A 14324-nucleotide genomic window follows, 5' to 3' on the forward strand; every position below is an offset into this window, starting at 1 on the left:
CACACATAAGAGAGATAATTAGGTAGTTTTATTTGTGTAATTATGCATGTGCATGTGTGTCAAGGGGGAGGGGAGAAGAAGAATCACAGGTTTGATACCAAGTAACTTCCTTTCTCAAAGCTTTTCCTATGCAATTCTCCACTTTGAATTGTCTGAGCAATGGCCTATAGTGAAAATTGTCAGAAAACTCAAGATAGCATGAAAATGGGGGAAGAGCCTCCCATCCTGAGAAAGATTTCTGGTTGTCTGTGGTAAGTTCAGTGTGGGTCACAGAAGAAGAGAGTTTGGAAGCAGAGAACTCCACCACTGGAAATGTGTGAGCAGGAGGCAACACCACCATGAGGTGCTACAGCAAAAGAAACACCATTCATGAAAGGAAGATGGCCTGGGGGTTATCCTGCATCTTCAGCCACATATATGGCAAAATGAAAACTAGCACAACTATGCTGGTGCCTGAGGGGTCTTACAGGCATGTTCTTAATAAATTAAGTAATTTTAGGTTAATCTAAAAAATCCTCAAAACACAAATTATCACTTTTTGGACCAGAGCTGAGCAACTTTCCATTTGCAATCATGAAAAAATACTTTAACATGTACGGAGGATACTTGTGGGGATATTACAGCCCTAGATGTCTAACACAAAAGAATAGTTAAGTGTCTGGGTCATCTGTACCACTAATGGAGTTAGATGCCTTCAGAGGAGTCTCAAACAGGCAATGTACTGAGACCAAACTGCTTGAGGCAGTCACTGGGGAATGCAGAGGACTATATTAAGGGTTTGCCAGTCCTTTTCAGGGACCAGCCTAAGATAGGTAGGTAGTTCCTGCTAGTCATCTCTCGCAGACACAAACCATTCCAGTTTGTTCTGACAGCTTGCATCTTGAAACCTGTGTGTTGGTTGAGATGATGACAACTATTTGTAGCATGAAAAATTTAGCCTGAAGAAATACTTAGCACATATCCTCATCTGGAAAAAGTGCAAGTATGAACTCATTCAAAGACTAAAAAACCATTACTGCATCTGTATGGGGAGCACATGTCCTCTCAGTTAAAAATGTTGCTATTCGTGCACCCTTGCCCTCTTGGCAAATCTGCATAAATTCAATGTTTTAAGGCACGTGTCATCTCCATTATAGTATAATGAGAAATGTAAAGTGCTATGTAACACTTCAGACTGCATTCAGAACTTATTTAGAGGAAATCTTAATGGCACAGGAGCAGGCTGATCCACGTGCTGAAAGACAAGCCGGTGGGGAACAAGACTGGCCTGGCTGAACAGAGAGTTTGGCTGGAACTCAGGGAAAAAATGAGAGTTATGAACTTTGGAAGAAGGGGCAGGCAACTCAGGAAGACTACAAAGGTTGACGGTTGGACTTGATGATCCTAGAGGTCTTTTCCAACCCTAATGTTTCTATGATTCTATGAGGTTATTCAGGGAGAAAATTAGATGGGCCAAAGCCCAACTAGAAATTAATCTGGCTACTGCCATAAAAGACAATAAAAAATGTTTCTACAAAAATATATTAACAACAAAAGGAGGGCTAAGGAGAATCTCCATCTTTTATTGGATGCAGGGGGAAACATAGTGACAAAGGCTGAGGAAAAGGCTGACATACTTAATGCCTTCCTTGCCTCAGTCTTTAATGGTAAGAATAGTTGTTCTCTGGGTACCCAGGCCCCTGAGCTGGAAAACAGGGACCGGGAGCAGAATGAAGCCCCCATAATCCAAGGGGAAATAGTTAGTGACCTGCTACACCACTCAGACACACAAAATTCCATGGGGCAAGACGGGATCCACCCAAGGGTACTGAGGGAGCTGGCAGAAGTGCTCACCAAGTCACTTTCCATCATTTATCAGCACTCCTGGCTATTTGGGGAGGTCTCAGTTGCCTGGAGATTAGCAAATGTGATGCCCATCTACAAGAAGGGCCTGAAGGAGGATCTGGGGAACTACAGGCCTGTCAACCTGACCTCAGTGCTGCGGAAGGTTATGAAGCAGATCATCCTGAGTGCCATCACGTGGCACGTACAGGACAACCAGGGGATTAGGCCCAGCCAGCATGGGTTTATGAAAGGCAGGTCCTGCTGGACTAGCCTGATCTCCTTCTATGACAAGGTGACCTGCTTATTGGATGAGAGAAAGGGTGTGGATGTTATCTACCTCGACTTTAGTAAAGCGTTTGACACTGTTTCCTACAGTGTTCTCCAGGAGAAACTGTCTGCTCATGGCTTGGACAGCTGTACTCTTCACTGGGTAAAAATCTGGCTGGATGGCCAGGCCCAAAGAGTTGTGGTCAAAGGAGTTAAATCCAGTTGGTGGCCAGTCACGAGCGGTGTTCTCCAGGGCTCAGTATTGGGGCCAGTTCTGTTTAATATCTTTACAAATGTTCTGGAGGAAGGGATCAAGTGCACCCTTAGTACATTTGCAGATGACACCAAGTTGGGCGGGAGAGTTGATCTGCATGAGGGAAAGAAGGCTCTACAGAGGGATCTGGACAGGCTGGATCAATGGGCTGAGGTCAACTCTATGAGGTTCAACAAGGCTGAGTGCCGGGTCCTGCACTTGGGTCACAACAACCCCATGCAATGGTACAGGCTTGGGGAAGAATGGCTGGAGAGCTGCCCAGCGGACAAGGACCTGGGGGTGTTATTTGACAGCTGGATGAATATGAGCCAGCAGTGTGCCCAGGCGGCCAAGAAGGCCAACAGCATCCTGGCTTGTATCAGGAATAGTGTGACCAGCAGGACTAGGGAAGTGATTGTGCCCCTGTACTCAGCACTGGTGAGGCCACACCTCAAATGCTGTGTTCAGTTTTGGGCCCCTCAGTACAAGAAAGACATTGAGGTGCTGGAGCGTGTCCAGAGAAGAGCAATGAAGCTGGTGAAGGTTCTAAAGCACAAGCCTTATGAGGAGCGGCTGAGGGAACTGGGGTTGTTTAGTCTGGAGAAGAGGAGGCTCAGGGGAGACCTTATTACTCACTACAACTACCTGAAAGGAAGTTGTAGTGAGGGTGAGTGTTGGTCTCTTCTCCCAAGTAACAAGCGACAGGACAAGACGAAATGGCCTCAAGTTGCATCAAGGGAGGTTTAGATTGGATATTAAGAAAAATTTCTTCACAGAAAGGTTTGTCAAGCATTGGAAGAGGCTGCCCAGGGAGGTGGTTGAGTTAGTATCCCTGGAGGTATTTAAAACTTGTGTGGATGTGGTGCTTAGGGACACGGTTTAGTGTTAGACTTGGCCCTGTTAGGTTAACAGTTGGCCTTGACGATCTGAAAGGTCTTTTCCAACCTAAAAGATTCTATGATTTTAACAGAATCATAGGGTACAAGAAAGTCTATTGTTTGTGCCTGATGGGGTGGAAGAGCCAGGAGGGGAGGGAAAAGGACAGGAGACACAACACAGTCAGGATTAATTTTCATTTCTAAGATTCCAAAGCTGAATTTACGATTAAAACTTCAGTCTTGGGTTCCAGCAGATATGCAGGGCAGCAAGCACCCTCTGTACAGATGTCTCAGAGTTGTGGGAGGTTTTAAGTTCAAAACACTGACTTCAGGAATCAATAGCCCTGGAAAGTGTTAAGAGGAAAGCTTTGGCATATATTGAAGATCTCAAAAAGAGGCGGGAGGGGGACTGCTGCCAAAAGCTCTTGGTTTCAAACTCAGTTTCTCTCAGAAACTCTGTTTATATTGCTGTTCATTAAAGCCGCAATTCCTACACCTGGAAAAACAGAGAGACAAAGGACAGGGAGAGGATAAGGCTCTTTGTTTCAAACGACTGTTCACTTCTTGCATTCCCTCCCCTAGGTTTTTGGCGGTACATTCATAAGTGAAATAATTATTGACTGTGCTTCCCAACCTCAGTTTGGTTTAGGCAGTAACAAAGGCTTTTTTGGCAACTGAGCTTAATCTAGAAACTGAAAACAACGCTCAGTGTTTCTTAAAAACAAACAATGTTCTTACTGTTTGTTAAGGGTTTGGGTTTTTTTTTTCTCCTCTGGTGCTATTTTGAGTTCTAGCATGTCTATTGTACACAGGCTGGAGCGCTCACTCTGATTGTTTACAACAATTTCCCTCGTGTTGTCAGGCTTTTCTTCTATGAAGCATAATTTTGTAGGCAACATACAAAACAAGCTGCAGTGTAAACTTAATATGTGTGAAAAGTGTTGGCTCAACACCCCTCAAAACTGTCTCTAGCCCTAAAACTGTCAGTGAGAGCATGAAACACTCATGACAAGTCAGAAGCACAGTAGGTACCTACTTGGATTCAATGTTAAAAGACTGGTTTATTTTTGCAAATATGAAATCAAAAAGATCTCTCTAATTTCGGTATCTTTAGTATAGGCTCTAGTGGTTACCCAGATTTCACTCTGACTGTTGCTGAGCTCACTGTGGTCACAGCTGTTGTTGCCACCAACATGACGGAGACTGCTGATTTCAGGGCTGGAGGAGACTTTTTGGGTTGCAGTAGCAGGAATCTTAGTTTTTCTGGGGCAGCCATGCCCAGCTGGCCACATCTGGGAGCTAACAGTGGTAGAAGTGCTTTGTTCCATTGTGCTTTCATGTTCTCCACAAAAGGCCTATCCAGCTCACTTAATGCACACCTGGGAGTGCCTTATGGTCATAAGACAATGGCTTCCTGACTTTTTAATTACACTTCCCTGGAAGAGGGCTAAGCAATACAACGTCTCACTGTGGCGGTGGTTCTCCAAAGAAACAAGCAAAGAGCGAAACAGTGGGGAGTGTTCTTGTTATCTGTTCCCTCACCCTCAAAGACAGCTTGGTAGGTGGCTACAGCACACATCATGGCCCCTCTCCAGCCGTGTAATCCACCACACACACATCAGGTACTTCTACCACCCCAGACCTGCACTGTGGTCCCCTCATCAGACACCACTTCTGCAAGGAAAAGAAGTTTTGAGAAACATTGTCTGAAGGTTAAAAGGGGAAAAACTGTTTCCCAGCTCCACAGAAGCATGGGGACAACGCAAGTCTGGAAGAGTGGCTAACAGCACACATATCACTAAACCAGTAGTGACAGTAGGCCAGCTCCCACAACATATCCCATAGGTGGTTCTCAAGAATCGAACAGGGCAGTTTCTGTAGATCTTGAGCTGCTGTTTTCTAGCTCCTCCACGATTGCAGCTCTAGAGAATGGTTCTGCAGGTGGCATAAGGATTCTGCATCGTTAGTTCTGATGTGTTGCCAGAATTTGGGCTTCAAAGCACAGTGAAGCTGGTGCTTGTTAACTTAGTAACCTGCACTGAAGAACTTGTCTCCTTGCTTCAGAAAGACCAACATAAGACCAAGCACAGTTTGTGAAGTGGTTCACAATGTGCACACGCAAATTACTGAATGTGCCTGCTCCCCGATCCCCTACTGCCACCACCACCATTGTAATACTTGATAGCAAGCACAATCCCTTCACTAGGACCATCCCTTGCTAGCCATTCTTCACTACGTAAAATAGCTCCTGGAAGGTGCTCTAATGAACACAGACAATCTACGTACCAAATACAGTACCAAAGAAGGTCGATCTGTGGCTGGTCAAACCCAATGCTTAGGCTGTAGGAGAAGGGTGAGTTGCACCAGGTGCCAGAGTTGCTCTTTTCTCATTGGGTTTGCCAGACTCTGCCCATCATGTCCCATATATTTGCACATGCTGCGCTGGGGGTCACATATTATTTTCAACTCTTCACCACCCACTATGGTTTGTTTCCTTATCCTCCAACCAGATAAGCCATTTGGTCACAAATGCAAGGTGAAGCAAACCTAGCAGTTTACTACTAGTACTGCTAGCAGAAAGCTACAGCTAGGACATCTCTAAGGGATCCACATGTACTAAATACATCATACACAACCTTTTATCAGAAGAGCATTGTAGAGTTTCTAAGCTGAACACTGGGAAGTCAGGACAAGCCTGGGTAAGGTTGCCTGTGCGGCCTTAATTTGGCCTCCTTGTGTGCCTATGTCGTATAAAAGTCTTTAATTACAGGCACATGCTGTCTTTTTCCACTAGTCCTTTGTTTCACCCAGTGCACAGAATGGACAATACTCACTTAATGAGCAGCTAGTCACTATTTTATTTTTTGCTTGCTGCTTAGCATGTGGCCCCATCCTTTGTTTACCACATGCTTCTCAAATCCCGCTATGAAAACCTAATGATTAAGTTCCTTGTTGGGTGCTTCTGTCCTGCCTATCATTAGAGCATTTGATTGTTTCGTGAACATTGATGGCATTTATTCCCCTAACTCTACGGTATACTTATTATTTGATGAGTGCGTGTAGTATGGTACAACAAAGCTAAATACAGTAATTCTGAAAAAGATAAAAGCAAGCATGTAAGGAAAAATTGTACATGCGAGGGCCACACGTGAACTGCTGAATATCTTCAGGTTAGAAGAGTGTGGCCCAGAAGGCATCCTCAACCAGTCTACATGAAAAGGACTGCTACTTAATGGATGCGTTATCCTGATCAGTGACAGCTCTAGTTCTTCTTATCCAGACGTTATCTCAACAGAAAATTTGGTACATGCATGCAGGTCTATATGTGTATAGGGAGATTTAAGAGAAAAATATTGCACAAAAATAATATTTAAAAAATAGTCATTAGAGCACTGAAGCATGCAGTTACACTGTAAACTCTCCCTACTAGCTTCATGACCAAAGTCAGGGGCCAGCAGACAGGAACTTGAGTTATTTTCCTGTGTGCCCCTTTTCACAGTTAGAGTTGTAGCATGCTCAGCCCTGCAAGCTTGGGGACACCTGCTGAAATCCTCACTGATGGCTACTGCACAGACACATTCTCATTTTAAGTCATAACCACACCGGTGTAAAAGTTAGCCAACAAACACAGCTCTTGTGGATGGGTGTCTCATCTCTTCCACATGCTAACATGTGCACCTTCTCAGTAATAGAGGAAGGTCTGGCTTGGAAGTGCCACCCCAAATGGACAAGAACACTGTCACGTATTTAAGAGCTAGGAAAATTTTTACAAGTCATCATTGAAACAGAATGACAAAGGAAGGTATTTACAAGGCTTATAAATTTCTTATTAGGATGGAAGTCACTGTGCCCAAGGTAAGAGCTGACCCAACTTGAACAAAACTCAGACTTTCCTGTGAGCTGTTTCTGAACAACAACAACCAGAAGTAGTCATAACTGGAATTACCTCCCCCCAAATCTGAAACAATCGGGCTGGCCCCAAAAATGGTTAAGTAACTCAGAAATGGTGTTCTGTTAGACTGTATGATCACACAAGCCATCACAGAAAGGGAGATCCCTTTCTATTTACCAGTTGCTTAAGAGATGGTTAATAACACTGTCCAGTTTTCTGATGAGCTCAGAACCATTGAGACTGTCAGTTGTAGTGCATCTTAGATTGCCTCAAGAAAGAGGTTGGCTGCACTGTGACACCTAACGTTAGAAAGACAGTGGGGTTTCCCAAATAGAGTATGTACATGTTCTATGTGGAACACAGGCAAGTTAAATTCAAACTTTGTGGACATCTCAACTTTTCTGGAAGGTGGCAACAGACCCTGTGTTTCCTAGAGGTGTCAGAGTCATTATGTGTGCTACATGGCTGATGTGCCCGTGTGCTGGATACAGCTGACTTTGACCAAAAGAAGAGATATTTTGTTTACCTCAAATCAGCATGGACTCTTTGGTGCATGTTTGCTTATGTTAGTCCAGTTTTCTAATCATAATTCTACTCATCTCCCCAAATGCATGCTATAATTTACTTTCAGTATGCACTCTTCCACTTCTGTGGAAAGCTAAGGGGTGTGCTTTCCTTCTAGAGAGGAGGAGCTTTCCAGGAAGGAATTGCAGTGAGTTGCTCAAGGAAACCACTGGCTTGCCAATTGGCTTGCCAACCTGAGGATTTCAAAAGGGAAAGAGAAATGGATTCCTCCTCCTCCTTTTTCTTTACTACTAAGTCTAAATAAAGAAACTTCTAACCACAGTGAGACATTGATTTTAAGTCTATCACTGAATCATTCTCCAATTCTTCAGTTGTAAGAGCTACCTAACTAGCAGTGACATAGTAAAAGAACTTTATTTCTCCAGGTACTACTTGGTGTGGTTAAAGAATACAGTAAAACTGAGACTAATTTGCTGTGAATGCTGGTGCACTAGACCATGAGGTTGTGTGTCAGTAGAAAGCTGCAGGTGACATGCAGATTACATGCTATTTTTTATTGTCAAACTCAATCCTTCATTCAAATGAATACATTGTCAGAACCCTAATTATTCCTGTTAGAAATGCTGCAGCTTGATCAGAAAGGGGCATAAAGTGTCTCTCTGTAAATTCTTGAACATTACATTACAAGCCATTTGTGAAATATTCCATCATTTAATTTACAACCTGTTTCTCCCTATGCAGGCTCTGATTACAGAATCATCAATCATTATACAGTATTAGCCCTGTGATAAACCATGCACTGTTTTTTTTTTAGCTCTGGCCCCAAAATAATGCCATTAGTTTCTTCCTCATTATCTCCTGTTCCTCATCACTGCTGACAGGCAAACTGGAAAATCTTGCCTTTTATTCTATCATCTTGCTTTTTTTCATCAGTGGGACTTTTGGGTGGATCCAGTAACAATCCTTCTGGCTTCATCTAGTGCTACCGAGTTGCATGGGCAGGTTTTAAAATTCTTCATTATCAAGCAATTGTTCTGTGCATGCATGGGAAGCTGCCTCCCTGATTGTAACTCTGAATGGAATTCAACTTGGATCAATGCAGAAACTTCATTAGGCCCAGCCCCTGTTGCTGCATGTCTACATGTAAAACATGTAGCTTAATTAGGCTTCGAGGGAACAAATGCACCAAAATAATACTCTCTCTTGGCATTGCTGGTATCTTCAGGCCAAGTCAGCACACTAGAATCAAGGTGGCTGGAGCATAATTAGAACTCTAGGACCAGAGAGGTCTGTATGTTTCCTTAGCTGGGATGGAAATGCTGACAACCGAATGATGTTTTAGCTACAATGTGACTTTTGCTGGATTTGTAAATTTGTAAGGTGATGTGATCCCAGTGGAGCACAGCCCAAATCAAGTCTGTGGAAACACTGGGTCTGGTAAGAACAGCTGGAGGTAGCTACCTGAGTAGCAAAAACAAGGGTCACACTGCAGGAAAATGTCTGAGTGCAAAACCAAAAGTCACTTTTCTAACACTTCATAACAACATAATTACAGATCCCACTGAGCAAGACCTGGAAACATTCCAGGTCAGGTTGGACAGGGCTTTGAGCAACCTGATCTAGTTGAAGATGTCCCTGCTCACTGCAGAGGGGTTGGACTAGGTGACCTTTAAAGGTCCCTTCCAACACAAACCATTCTACAGTTCTACGATAAGGTTTAGTACATCCCAGTAATGACACTGGGGCGATCTCACATTGCTGGGTGGCAGTTCAGACACTGCCTTTAGTGAAACCTTGCCCTAGATTTAACAGCCCAAGGCTCTGGTATCTTTCCCACCCAACATTATGAGTACCTGGTGGAAGTGATCAGTGGCTCACAGCTCAGGCTGATCTGGCACTTGGAGCGAGAGAGAGGTGACAGCAATTCTCTCAGCAGGCTGCTACTGGTGAGCGTGTTCTTCATGGCTTATCACTGTGAGTGTAGCACAGCAGTGACATAACTTTCCTGCAAGATTTTTATGCCACCACCTTTGATTTTGTGCTGCCGATGCCAGAGTGTGTGTTATGTACAGAAGTGAATGCCATGACTGATCCACTCGATTCACCAGTGGAAAATTGTACCTCAGAGAACTGTAGAAGCCTCTGGAATGCAGGTAAAGACACTGAGTAGGGCAGATCTTCAAAGACTGGTTTAGAAGAAGCCTCTGAAATACTATGAATAAATTATATCCTTTGCTGCACATGGATTGGGAGTACAACAGCCAAATCTTGAACGGGGAGCAACTTCCCTGTAGAGAAACTACCACCAAGGTCTATTTGGGTTTTTTTTCAGCATTACTCAATACTTTCTACTTCTTTTACCTATTTTATGTCAGTGTTGGTGGATCTGAATTTTCTGTGAACTAAAAGCTTGGAACACTTTTGCTTTTATTCTGTTGAGACAGTCAGTTTAGTAAATTTCTTTAGTTTAATAAGGAAGGAGAAAGAGGCTGACCACCCTGCTTTGAGAAAATTTTACTTTGCCATTCCAGGATCCTGCTTTATTATGCTTTAATATGCTTTATTATGTTGTGTTCAACACATTGGCAGAAGTAATGTGATTAACATCAATATAAGATATTGTTTAGCCACATCATATTTCCTACTAACATGAATGAAAACAAACCCCGAATTGCAAATACTCCCTCTTGCAAAAAGCTTAACTCCTGGTTTTACTTCTCTATTACTGCCTCATTCTATTCATTGAAATAAATGAGTAGCATAAGGCCCTGTTTCCATGAGGGATTTCTCTAAATGAATGCATTTTCATGATTTAGGTGATGATAATGGTGATGCCCAGCTCCAGCTGGAGTAACAGAAATACACAAATGGACGATCTTTTTGTACCTAGACCGCCATACCATACCACACCATCGTTACCCATTAGAAAATCTTACCTGTGTGACTGTTTTGCAGTTTGTAGTATAAAACAGGGATGAATTTGCTAACAATTATTTTAAAGTGTAAGCTATTCAGAACCACTGAGCTCTGATTACACAAGAGCGCTTTACCTTTTAAGTACGTTCATTTCAGAAAAGAAATACATCTTAAAGCTGGGGGCTAGAAGAACTTTAAAACCCAAATGTTCTAGTGGTCAGGAGTCCGTAGAGAAGACTAGGGACTACAAGTGTAAAAGAAAGCCTCTGTAAGTGGCAACACACAATGTGGCTCATGCCCATGACCTTAACTGGAAAATTAGAAATTAAGATGATGAATGCTTCTAATGGTTCTAGATTTCACTGCATGTATTTTGTGATTACATCATAAAAAATAAATACCCATCTATTTCTAATACATCTCACTGAGTAACTCAGACAAAGCTGAGGCATGTTATCTTGCAGTGGAATTTGTTATCTTGCAGTGGAATTGAGAGAAACCTTCACAAGAAAACAATACTGAACAGATTACTTGAAGAGAAATTATTCCAGTTTAAAAAGCATACTTGGCACAAATACTTTAGTCAAACTTAACAGCTGAATGAGGTCTATATGTGTTACCTGCTAACAGGTGAAGAGGTTAATGGAGACATTGGCATGAAAAAAATAAAAGGGGCTGCTGATCTGATGTCACCTAAGGTTTTACTGTTGCCCATTCTCTAACTCTTGTGGCCAAATGAGACATACGGCCACACTGGGACATGTAACTGCGACCCCCCTACTTTAAAACCACCGACCTCTTCCTGCTCAACTGAAAACCAATTTCTGTTAATCTTGCCTTGGGAGAGAAAGTTTTATTTGTTTCTATCATGAAGAGGGAGATAGGATACAGACGTTTGCAATGTATTCACCCAAAATAAAATCAAGGGGGGGGGGGGCTGGATTCAAGGATTAAAACCACAAACATACGTGTTTATGTATCTCAAAGAAGCAACATAAGAGGAAAGATAAGTTCTGAATTTAAACCCTTTAGAAGGGATGGAGAATCAAACAGCAATGGAAAACAGAACTGTGAAGGTATTATCCATTCAAAGGCAAGAACACACGTGAAAATGACTACTAAACCCATTGTCACCAATGTCTTTGAGATCAGTGAAGCGGAGATATTTAGTGAGTTGGCATTGCTCAAAACCCACTAATCTCCATGAGCAGACTGAGATTCAAAGCAGACCAGAGAGCAACCCTTTGTTAATCATAATAGAGAATTTGCTGTATTCAAATGAAGTCACAGCAAAGTGGATGTGTGCCAGTGCAGCACCAGTGTTCCAAGAGAACAGCAAGCTAGGAAATTATAGACCCTTCAACTCAATGTCTGCAATTTGCAAAATAAAGAGTACAACCGAGGAGTAAGTTTGCAAAAGGCATGTTCAAACGGAGTATCATTCTCTGTAAACCACTTGCAGATAAGTAGCAAGGATAGATGGTGCCGGTTAACTAATCTCCTTTTTGAAAAATTATGCTACGCTTAGGTATTAAACTTAAAATACTCAAAATAATAATTCATGTGACAGGCTGCTCACCTAATGCTCTATGGCAGAAGGGGTTAATTCTCCTCTAAAATCAGTGTCTGTTATTCTGTAAGAACTACTTCACACTACTGCAAGAAAATTGTAACCTAGGTCCCAAGTCTCCTAAATTTACGTTTTGCAGGCAGCTGAACTTATGAGCAGCACAAGGGACAATGTGACCACAGAAATAGAGACACAAGAAGAAACTGATCCAAATTTTTAAGAAAAGCTGTATCATGTACCTTCAGGACACTTACCTGTGTCATATGTTATTACGTCATTATCCCCAGCCTCCTTCACAAGGGTGTAAAGTCAGTTTGATTACCTACTTCTCTTCTCCCCTGTCCCAGTAAACTGCCTGTGAAGAAGAGTTACGTTCAAGGGAAAATTGCGAGGAAATAAATACTAGAAACACAATTCTTGGTTTTATCTCCGCTATCAGTCACGGCCTCAGGGCTTCTCTCCCATTTCTACTACTGGATCCCCCTGCCCCCCTTCTTGTCTTTTGCTGTCCTTCCTCTGTGACTACAGCCATCCTCTACCATTCCTGTTGCTCCTTTTCTACTTTATTTCCCTGAGCCAATTCACTCTGCCTTTGTTTTCAGCTCTGAGACTGCGTTTATCTAAGAAACGTTCCAAATTACTAACTCAGACAAGGCAGTAGATGCTTCATTAAACTGTAGCTCAAGTGAAACTCATTATCTTGACATCTACACCAAACTTTTGCATTGTGTTAGCACCTTTTGAGCAAGTACATTTAACACCAAGAGGAGGGAAAGACTCCAGGAAGACCGGGGTTGGCTTCTCCCTGTGCTCCCCTCTTCCCTCCACCACCCTGCGGCTCCATTCCTCCCACAACAAAGCCTGCAGTAGCAGTTCATTCATATTTTTTAAAACCCCTGTTTATACACAAGTAAGTTTGTTCTGCAAACACTGGAAAATAACACTTTGTATTAGTAACACTTTCAGTAACCACAAGGTTTTCTTTTTGCTTACACAAAACATAGATTAAAATAAAACACACCATCACAGGAAGCCAGCAAAACAGAATAGCTTTTGTGTTTCTAAACAAAACCCAACCATTTAGAAACCAAAAATTAATTAAAAGAACCTAGAAATTCAAGCCAAAACATTACACTTGGAAAAATAATCACAAGAAAAGGCTTAAAACACCGCCACTTCAAAATTCAGGTTTTCAATTTGCCTAGATCTTCCCTCTCAAAACAAAAGCAAAGCCCTAACCACCAGACAGAGATACAGATGTGATTTAGTCTGCGAAATTTAAAGAGCTTTTGCTATTTCCTTGGGGGGGCGGGGGGGTGTTGCTGCAGCTGGAGAACTGAACTTGCCACAGCAACTACTTGTGACCTTGGCTGCATCTTATACTAAGTGTATTCTCCCCAAAACCCACAACAAGTTTAGTATCACATGCTTACATTTGTGTGATGTCTGTAAAACAGGTAACTGCAGGAGTACAGGAGTACAAACTGTCCCAACCGAAGCTAAGTCATAGCTTCCCAGTTAATCTATTTTAGATGAACAAACGCGAGGTGCGATTGAGCAAAGTTTGGGTGTTGTATCTATTTGCTGATTTCTGAGCTGTTCCTATCTAGTTTCCGAACTTTTTTCCACAGAGGAAAATTACAAAGGTTTTATTTGGGTATTCTTTTTTTTTAGGGAAGCTGAAAGTCTTACAAAACCCTCCGATTTCAGTACCGGGGGCTTTAAGATGTGTGTTTATCATCAACTGCGGGACTGGTTGCTGCAGAGGCCGTACCTCCCGAGGGGACGGGAGAGGGGTGGAAGGTTGGCGGCTCGCAGAGGACGGGGGGGCCCGAGCCAGGCGCGGAGCCCGCCCGCCGGCCCGCCTCCGCCACCGCGTCGGACACACGCCGTTACCGGTAACGGCGGGACAGCGCCCCGAGGGAGCCCAGGCCTTAACGCCTCCTTCTGCCTAGGACCGGGCGCTGGCGGGGCAGTCCCGCCCTCCCCACCGCCCCCAGCCCTGCGGGGAGCCGCCGCCGCCGCCGCCTTCCCCTCAGCGCGGCGGGTGCCGCCTTCCCCCCCGCGCCCCCCGGCCCGCTCCGTCCCCGCCGCGTTGCCGCCCAGGCAGCGCCCCGGCGGCGGCAGCGCGGCCGCGGCCCGGAGGGCGGCAGGGCGGGAGGGCATGGCGGACCCCGCTGGTGACAGGGCCGCACATGT

The 14324-nt window shown here is 43.7% G+C and overlaps 1 long non-coding RNA gene across 2 annotated transcripts in view; it reads right to left on the reverse strand.

Moving 5' to 3' along the window:
* Positions 1 to 14080, reverse strand: part of LOC135311889 (uncharacterized) — a 33205-nt gene extending 19125 nt beyond the window's left edge. The window contains exons 1-4 of one of the 2 annotated variants that reach the window (XR_010371429.1): positions 13559 to 14080; positions 12380 to 12480; positions 4765 to 4896; positions 3053 to 3718 (exon numbers count right to left, since the gene is read on the reverse strand). This is a non-coding gene — a long non-coding RNA (uncharacterized LOC135311889). Of the gene's footprint in view, positions 1 to 3052; positions 3719 to 4764; positions 4897 to 12379; positions 12481 to 13558 lie in introns of those variants that run through there. The other variant, XR_010371431.1, reaches the window with a different exon arrangement.
* Between the last annotated feature and the right edge of the window lie 244 nt (positions 14081 to 14324).

Source organism: Phalacrocorax carbo, chromosome 2 (assembly GCF_963921805.1).
Source record: "Phalacrocorax carbo chromosome 2, bPhaCar2.1, whole genome shotgun sequence".
NCBI classification, from domain to species: Eukaryota; Metazoa; Chordata; class Aves; order Suliformes; family Phalacrocoracidae; genus Phalacrocorax; species Phalacrocorax carbo.